The following is an 8,981-nucleotide window of genomic DNA, read 5'->3' as shown; positions in this document are numbered from 1 at the left end:
GGTCTGCGTACCTGCTGCTTCAGTGTCTGTCTCAGCTGGAGGGCCCGAGTCGCCCGTCCAGCCTCAAGTTTCGTCTGCTGGGGGTTCGGGAGAACCCAGCCAGCTTCAAATGTCGTCAGCTGGAGGGCCCGAGTCGCCCGTCCAGCCCCAGGTCTTGTCAGCTGGGGGTTCAGGTGAACCCAGCCAGCCTCAAGTCACGTCTGCTGGAGGGCCCGAGTCGCCCGTCCGGCCTCAAGTCACGTCAGCTGGAGGGCCTGAGTCGCCCGTCCGGCCTCAAGCCACGTCTGCTGGAGGGCCCGAGTCGCCCGTCCGGCCTCAAGCCACGTCTGCTGGAGGGCCCGAGTCGCCCGTCCGGCCTCAAGCCACGTCTGCTGGAGGGCCCGAGTCGCCCGTCCGGCCTCAAGTCACGTCAGCTGGAGGGTCCGAGTCGCCCGTCCGGCCTCAAGTTTCGTCAGCTGGAGGTTCAGGAGAACCTAGCCAGTTTCCGGCCTCGTCGGCTGGAGGGCCCGGGGAGCCCGTCCAGCCAGCCGCAGCATCATCCACGCCTGCAGCCGCAGCACCATCCACGCCTGCAGCACCATCCACGCCTGCAGCACCATCCACGCCTGCAGCACCATCATCCACGCCTGCAGCATCAGCATCACCACCTGCAGCATCACCGCCTGCAGCATCACCGCCTGCTGCCGTCAGGTTCCGCAGCCATCTCGCTGCCGTCAGGTTCCGCAGCCGTCCCGCTGCCGTCAGGTTCCGCAGCCGTCCCGCTGCCGTCAGGTCCCGCAGCCGTCCCGCTGCCGTCAGGTCCCGCAGCCGTCCCGCTGCCGTCAGGTCCCGCAGCCGTCCCGCTGCCGTCAGGTCCCGCAGCCGTCCCGCTGCCGTCAGGTCCCGCAGCCGTCCCGCTGCCGTCAGGTCCCGCAGCCGTCCCGCTGCCGTCAGGTCCGGCCCCCATGTCTTCATCCACGCCTGGTCCGGCCCCTGCTCTGCCTTCGTCTGGTCCGGCCCCTGCTCTGCCTTCTTCTGGTCCGGCCTCTGCTCTGCCTTCGTCTGGTCCAGCCTCGTCGGACTCGTCCACGCCTGGCCCAGCCTCCGTGTCGTCGTCCTCGCCTGGCCCAGCTTCAGCTTCGCCTTTGCCTGGTCCTGCCTCGTCCACGTCTGGTCCTGCCTCGTCTGGTCCTGCGGTTGCCACACCGCCATGGGACCCAGCTCGTCCTGTTCCGCCTCGTCTCTGCCGGCCGCTTTCCAGGCCTCTACATTGGCATCATGGCCGTCGAGGACGGCCTCCGAACAGAGTTCGTCACCACCGCTGGCATCGCGGCCGACCTCCGGACCTGCGCAGGGGCCGCCGTTGCCGTGTGCACGGTCGGCCTCCAGAACTGTTTGCCCGCTGCCGCCGTTGCCGTGTGCACGGTCGGCCTCCAGAACTGTTTGCCCGCTGCCGCCGTTGCCGTGTGCATGGCCGGCCCCCTGACCTGTTTTGGCTCCTGTATGGCCAACCTCCGGGTCGACCCCCTGAACTGTTCATGGACTCTTGTTGAGCTCTAGTTTGGTTTTGGTTTTGATTTGTTTTCCTGTGTTCTTGACCTGTTTTCGTGTTTTTGGACTCTTGTGCTCCTTGTTTTTTGTTTCGGACCCTCCGTCCTTGACCCCTCCGCCCGCCCTGGTCTGGTGCTCTGTTTTTGTTGTTTGTTTGGGGCTGTCGGGAGCCCGCCCTTGGAGGGGGGGTACTGTCACAGTTCTTGGTCAGTTTGGACCCAGTATTTTGAGTTTGTTATATTTTGGTTTACTTTTGCATTATGGATTGTTCCTTATGTTTCTCTGGCACTTTGTGTTTCAGTTATCTTGGTGTTTTGGATTTTCTCATTTTGTGGTGATGGTGGTGATAATGATTATTGTTATTGAGTTCCATGTGTCATTTTCTGTCTGTCTCTCAGTGTCAGGTCTGCGTCTTGGTGTAGTGTTCTCATTTCCTGTTTTATTGTGAAGGTCCGCGTCTCATGTGAGTGTGTTCAGTTTTACCCCTGTCTCGTCTTGTTGATTATTCCCAGCTGTGTTCCCCACCTGTGTGTAATCTCCTTGTGTTTCTCTGTGTGTATTTAAGTCGCGTCTTCTGTGTTTGTAGTTGCTGGTCCGTCTGTGTATCCACCATGTCTCATCCGTGTGTTTCCCTGCTGCCAACCGTCATCTGTTTTCTGCTCGCTGTTATTCGTGTTCAGGTTTGTGTTCTGGTTCAGGCTCAGTAGTTTAGTTATCCCAGTATAGTTTAGTTCTCCGTTTACCATTTTGTCCATCTCTTTTGTTGTGTTTAATAAACCACCCTCACACCTTTACAAGTGCCTGCATTTGGATCCTCCTTTAATTCCCACACGGCTCATTTCACTCGCCATGACAGAAATAGCCTATAAGAAAATGCACACTGCCTATTTTGGCAAACTTCAAAAGAACAAAGATCATTTGTCATGGTCTGTGGTCCTGTGTCTGTGGAGTCTGTGTGTGATGCTCGGGTAGCCACACCCCCGGGCTGGGCCATCACCGGCACACCTGCTTTCCATCGGGGTGATTACCTGGAGGACTACTTAACCCCGCGCTGACGGATGCTCCACGCCAGTCCGTTTATCACCTCACTGTGGTAACTAGACTCCCGCGAAAGCGTTGCGCTAGTGTTTTATTTGAACTGCGTTAAATCTGCCTTCTTGTGTTTAAGATTTCGATCCGGCGTCCAGTGTCTGACACCTGCCTGTCCTCCTGCTCGATTGGATCACCCGGTGCATCATCTGGCCTCGTCACTAACTCCACGGATTCCCTTCTCACGGACTTTCCCACTTCCCTCCCGAGCCCACGGTCCCACTCCGATTGTAAGCCTACTACTCTAATCCTGTCTTGTGTTCCCCTGCTTCCTGGCTCACTAGTAATTTTCTCCCCTTTCTGTTGCAGCCTCCCACGGTCCCGATTCCGGCTTCCCCGCGTCATTTGTTTCCCCGGGTTTTTCAGTTCCTTGTTTGCTCCTCTGGTTTTCCCGGGTCGCCTTTTGTTATTTATAATAAAGTGTCTTTTCCTGCTAGCACTTGAGTCTGCTTCTGGATCCTTTTGTGCACGCGCGCCTCGGCGCATGACATCATTATGTTGTTTGTGATAGTTGACTTTTTCCTATTCTATTTGCAGTTATGACATCATAATTAAAAACACTGTTTCAGTTTCAAAATACTAGTTAGAAGATTTCCCTGCATTTCCCTAACATTCGAGTCAAGTTTGAAAAACACAAAATACACAAACCTCCAAACTGATTACAGAAAAACAATCAAACTCCAATATTCAGTCGGAGAAGGCTCTTGTCGTTGTGCTTCCAGACTGAAATGGCTATTGGGTTCAAATTTATTTATGCAGTGCATAATATATGAATATACATGATGCGCTTCAAAACTGCTTGCTGATACTTGCCCAAAGTGTTTTTTTTATGACACACATACTCTAGCATAAACATTTTGACGTCTACTGTGAGGACAAAAAAGAAAAGATAACAGGAATAAGACAGAAGAACAGCATGACTAAGACACTGAATGGCATTCGTATTATGGTTGTGTTTGTGTTAATGGCTGATAACAGGGGTGGACTGTTAAATAAACATTCTGCCAGGATCGAGGGTGGCAGGAGAAACATTGACTCTGGATAATGGAATGGAAATCTTGTGCAAGCGCTTTGGCTTTGGTGCAGCAGTGTGAAATGAAGCAGAATCAAAGCTGTACCTAAATTTCCCACTAGAGTGATATGTTGGGAGAGGCATGGTGAAACATTCGGATGACGAAAGGCCAAGAGGGCCATTGTTTGGTGTAAAAAAAAAAAATACAAGAAAGATGAAAAAAAACAAACAGATTTGGTATGAAGCACCTGGCGATGTGATAGAGTTAATGAAATGTGGTTTTCAACAAAGGTAAATATGTTTAAATTTAAATTAGTTAGTGAGTTTCAAAAGCAAATAACAGTGTCTGTGTCTAGTTAAAGAATGGTAGGTGTGGACCACACCACTGCGAGGTGGGTGAGGGGAAGTCCACCTTTCCATTTGTAAGTAATCAGACATCTTTCAGAATATGTAATATTATTTAAGATTACACCATTATGTACAGTTTTTACAGTGGTTCAGTGCAGTACCTAAAAACAGGTCTCTTTGCATTATCCTGAGGCAGCAGCCTTGTTCCCTAGAGTCATTTAGAAAGTGCTCTAATATGCACTTTACCTTTCTCTTTTGCATTTTAATTTCTATTCAAATTAATTTCAGTGCTTTTTATATATAGAAGACGTTTGAAAAGCGTCTTTTTCTTTGCCCACAATCACTAGAGTGAACTTTAGCCTTTCCTCCTGTGCTGATGTTGTACAAATAACCAACCTCATTCAGACGCTAGGCAAAATGTGACTCCCATTTTTTCCCTGTAGCAGATAGGGCGCAACATGATGACCAACTGCTGAACATCAAGTCAAATATTTTTTCTCATACTGGTCGAAAAACTGTCTAAATTCTTTCATCTGTAATAAAATGATCAGTGTTGCTGATTTACCAGGTGTAACAATTAGTTTAGCATCCAGGCATCCTTGAAAACAGAATTTATTACATTTAACGGAGTTAGAAGTTAGCAGGAAGTTAGCTCGCTAGTTTCCACCTAAACATGATATAGCATGTTCTGACTGAGAGATTTCTGAAACAAATTAAAACGTACAGCTCTGCTATCACTTCCAACATAAATGAAGACAGAAAACTAAACAGCAGTGACGTTTGTAGGGTTACTGAAGTTGGGCTAGCTGCTATATAATGATGTGCTACGTGATCACTAGCGACACAGCTATGTTAGCATAGCATAAACACAGTGAAGCTCGAGGATTAACGCTAACTTTTTTCCACTCGATAAAAGTTAACGTGAGGGTTCCCAATGGTTAGGGACAAATGCAATTGCATGGCAGGATGATGTAAACGGACCAAACTTCAGTCAGGAGAACAACTGAGATAATCCATCCACAATACGAGGTTAGTCATTAATATACTGCTGCATGGGCTGGGCTGTAGTTACATCGTAAGGGTTTAAAAAATGAGCTTTAAAATTAACAGTGGTGATAAAAACCGAGAGAGGCCGACAGTGATCACTGACTGTTTTTAGGGGCTTGTTCAGATTAAATAGAACAAGATACAAAACATTAAAACACGCTAAAAAAAACACAAAAGCCTTAATAAACTCAGAGTAGTTTGGACCCGGAAGCAGGTTTAATCACGTCATCACTTAAAGACTGGATTGCCACATAACTCAGGGAGGATTCAGGGTCACCTGATCCAGCCCTAACTACATGCCTTAGCAAAAGGGAAAGTTTGAAGCTTAATCTTAAAAGTAGAAATTGTTTGGGGTTACACAAAGAAAACCCCAAACAATGTACTGGAAAACACTGAAACTCTTGTACAGCAAGTTGAAAACACACATTGGGTTATAAATGTATGTAGACTCTAAAATCACACAATAAAAAGTCATAAGACAAGCTGCCAACTCACGGCCTCTCAGCAATTACACTTCTGCATAAGCTAAACCTTTTGCTTGGGCTTAACTTGAATATGAATGTATGATTTGATAAGTAGGCTGGTTCCTGATAGTATTTCCTCCTATTGATGTCTTCCAGTGGGTTACCGGAGGCTCAGATCATGTGAGTTTCCAAGTAGCTGTCTGCTTATACTGGGATTGAGGAAGTGTTAAAGAAGCATGCTTAGTGAGATAATTAACAACATAATATTATAACTTTTATTCATTGGCATAAGGAAGGAATTAATATGTAGTCAAAATATTGACCAGAACTGGGAAAAGTCAGAAATAAGAAATAAGAAAGTGCAAATAGGATTTGGGATAAGAGCTATCAGTATGGCAGTTACAGATCTTTTTTGTTTTTATTTTTCAGAGTGTTTACCTTACAACACATAAAAACTTAAACACCTTCAGCCATTCATCTTTTGTGAATGGATGAAGGTTATTGCTGGCAACAAACAAAGTATGAACTGAACTGAACAATGACACTGAACACAGAAACACACAGGCAAATCTGAGGGTACAACACGACACTGAGCAAAGGCAAACAGAGCTTATATACACAGAGAGTAATCAGGGAATGGAAAACAGGAGGGAGACACAGCTGAGAGAGATTAGGGCTAACAAGACAGGGGGAGCAAAGTTAGACACACTGACATAAGACATAACCCTTCAAAATAAAACAGGAAACAATTCATAAAGACGCAGACTAAGAAACGCAGACTTACACAGAACTAAAGCTGTACTAAACACGAGGGTACCAGAACAAAACCCTTAACTGAACCATAGACTAAGAATAATGATGATAATAATAATCATCATCAACAAGACACAACCAGAGATTAAGAATAACCCATAATACAAAATCAAATCAAAACATAAGAAACTCAAAATGCTGGGTTGAAACAACCCAGAACCGTGACATATACATTTACGAGCTGTCCAGCCAGAAAGCATCACTATTCAAACAACACACACTGGTAAAACTGAAATGATCTTATTTAAATAATGGAAGCTCAGGTCACAGGTTCATCCTTGTGCCTGTGCCATCATTTTGACTTGAAGTGCTCAAACAGTGACACTTTCAAGGTCGTAAAACTGTAGATGTGAATTACTTCTGAGACTTACTGTTTACATTTGAAAATAGCACAGTGTAAAAAAAGATTTGAATGAAACAAAATAGATCAGCATTTTCATTACAGCACAGAAAAATCATCCATCCACTTATTAGATTTAGTGTTTGGCGGTGAGCTGTCACCAGTCTGGCAAACATTATAGAGAAACATTATACTATATATTGTACTATATATTGTAGTACTCTCTCTCTCTCTCTCTCTGTATATATATATATATATATATATATGTGTGTGTGTGTGTATTTAATTTGGTATGAAGTAAGAGCCCTGTAATGATTTGCTGATACTAATAGTAGAAATTCAGCTGTGGTAAATCTAACAGTGACAAGTAAAAAAGCCTTAAAGAATCTAAAAGCATTGAAAAAAAATATGTCATCAGTGCAAGAAAATCTATCAACAAGTTCAAGTTTCATTCTCTCACAGCATAACAATGGGTGAATTTCAGGTCGTAAAGAAGCTTCAAAGAACCTGGTCTCCTCTGGTGGAAGCTGTTGTTTAGCTCGAGCCAGAGGTTAATGTTGGATGAGTATTGCCGGGGGATATCAGTTGGATCAGTTTGTGTGTTCCAGCTGAGCTGGAGGTCATGCTTGAAACATCTTCTCTGTCTTTCCTCATGATGTGATGACAATTAATAACTCTACTAACAGACCTCTGCAGTTGTGTCAGACACAAAAACTAGGAAACTTGTAATAAAACTGCAAATCCTGTGTGACGTGACCAACAGATGACTAGAACAAAGCAGACGTACGCAGTCACCACTCAGATGAATCAGTCAGCTGCAGGGAGAGTCATAAGGGTGGATGCTCTACTCCACCTTACGGTTGCATGCTAGTGAAAGCTGTGACGTCAAAAAGGAATTCAGTTTTAACTGTAAATTTAATTATAGTTAACGTCAGTTAAAATATGACAAATACACTCAGTATTACCAGAGAAAACCTCTCTGCCTTCTGCTCTTTATTGGTCACAATGTAATTATGAAAGAATACTCAGAATATGTAAAATGTTCACATTTAGCAAAAGTTACCGAAAGGGTATGATCTGCGCTCGTTTACTTGTTCTGGAAAGGATGAGCTGGTCTTCTTCTAGTGTGGCTTCCTGCTTGATGACTGAGCTCACCTGTTCCAGAGTGATCAGCTGTATATAAGGATTAGCGTGGGGACCCAGATAGTCAGCTCTTATGGAGTGTGGTAAACTGGCTCCTGAGCAGAGTTAAAAGTCTTCTGACCTAATTGTTTTGACAAACCGAAAATGATAAAAAAAATAAGAAAAGCTGAAATGTTAGCATACTGTAGCACAGCACATCACAACAGGCTTTTTTAATACAACCATTTCTATGTTCACATTTGTGCTTTCCTAAAAAGGAAGCACACTGAACAACCCTCTTATTCACTCTGTCCTGCAATGTTGGAGTTATAAGATCTTACATCAGAACAAGCATTATGGTGGTGTTTGGGGTTTTCATGGTAGTTAAATGCATGTCTTATCGTCATCATCTTCAAACTGCTCATGATTATTATGTCAGTATTTGGTATTACAATGTTGTGCAATCTCCATCACTGTTGCGTCAGTGTAAATACAAGGCGCCATGGATTGTGACTGTTCTGTCACAGTAATCCCCAAATATAGTCATAAAGTTAATATAGTCGTGTCCATCCAGTCTTTTAAATTGCATCTTAAAACTTATTTTAGTCTGGCTTTTGATTCAAACTAGTTATGTTATTTTGTGGCTAGTTATGTTTTTTTACCCATATTTTTCATATTGTTTACTGCCCTCCTTTTAACTGTTTCTTTTTTACTCTGTCTTATGCTATTGCTTTGAGCGACTGTGATGCACTTTGGTCAACTTAGTTGTATTATTATGTGCTATAGAAATACATTTTGATTTGATTTGATTTGATCAAGTACTGCACAAGTTTTGAAAGCATGCAGACATTAAGATTGTTAGTATGTGGATAACTTGCGGCTTAAAGGTTTATGTATAATATCCTGAGGCTAACCAGATATTGTCTTTGAAAAGTAAGGAAAGTTTGGATCAGTCTCAAAGTACTTTCCACAATTTCACAGTGATGCAGTTTGTAATCATTTGGCACTGTCACATTTTTACTTGTATGGCCTAAAAAGTTCCATGTGTGTTGTGTCCTGCTCGTGAAGTCCTGGAAAGTCATCGGTGTTTGAGTTGGCAACCACGTCAGCCCCCTTTTCATAACACTAGTAGAAACACAGAGAGCAGAAAGTGTAACGGGTAGATACGCTGCGTCATCTGTGATTCGCTGCTTTGGTCTGACCAGAAGCTCAACGT

The 8,981-nt window shown here is 44.6% G+C and overlaps 1 long non-coding RNA gene across 1 annotated transcript; it reads left to right on the top strand.

Moving 5' to 3' along the window:
• The first annotated feature begins 2,103 nt into the window (after positions 1–2,103).
• LOC120433034 lies at positions 2,104–3,050 on the top strand. The gene is made up of 3 exons (XR_005608262.1): positions 2,104–2,623; positions 2,699–2,849; positions 2,929–3,050. It is a non-coding gene; the product is annotated as an uncharacterized LOC120433034 (long non-coding RNA).
• Positions 3,051–8,981: the final 5,931 nt, after the last annotated feature.

The sequence above is a fragment of the Oreochromis aureus genome, linkage group 15, assembly GCF_013358895.1.
Source record: "Oreochromis aureus strain Israel breed Guangdong linkage group 15, ZZ_aureus, whole genome shotgun sequence".
NCBI lineage: Eukaryota > Metazoa > Chordata > Actinopteri > Cichliformes > Cichlidae > Oreochromis > Oreochromis aureus.
The sequence above is the reverse complement of the archived record's forward strand: the minus strand, read 5'-3'. Positions and strand labels throughout refer to the sequence as shown.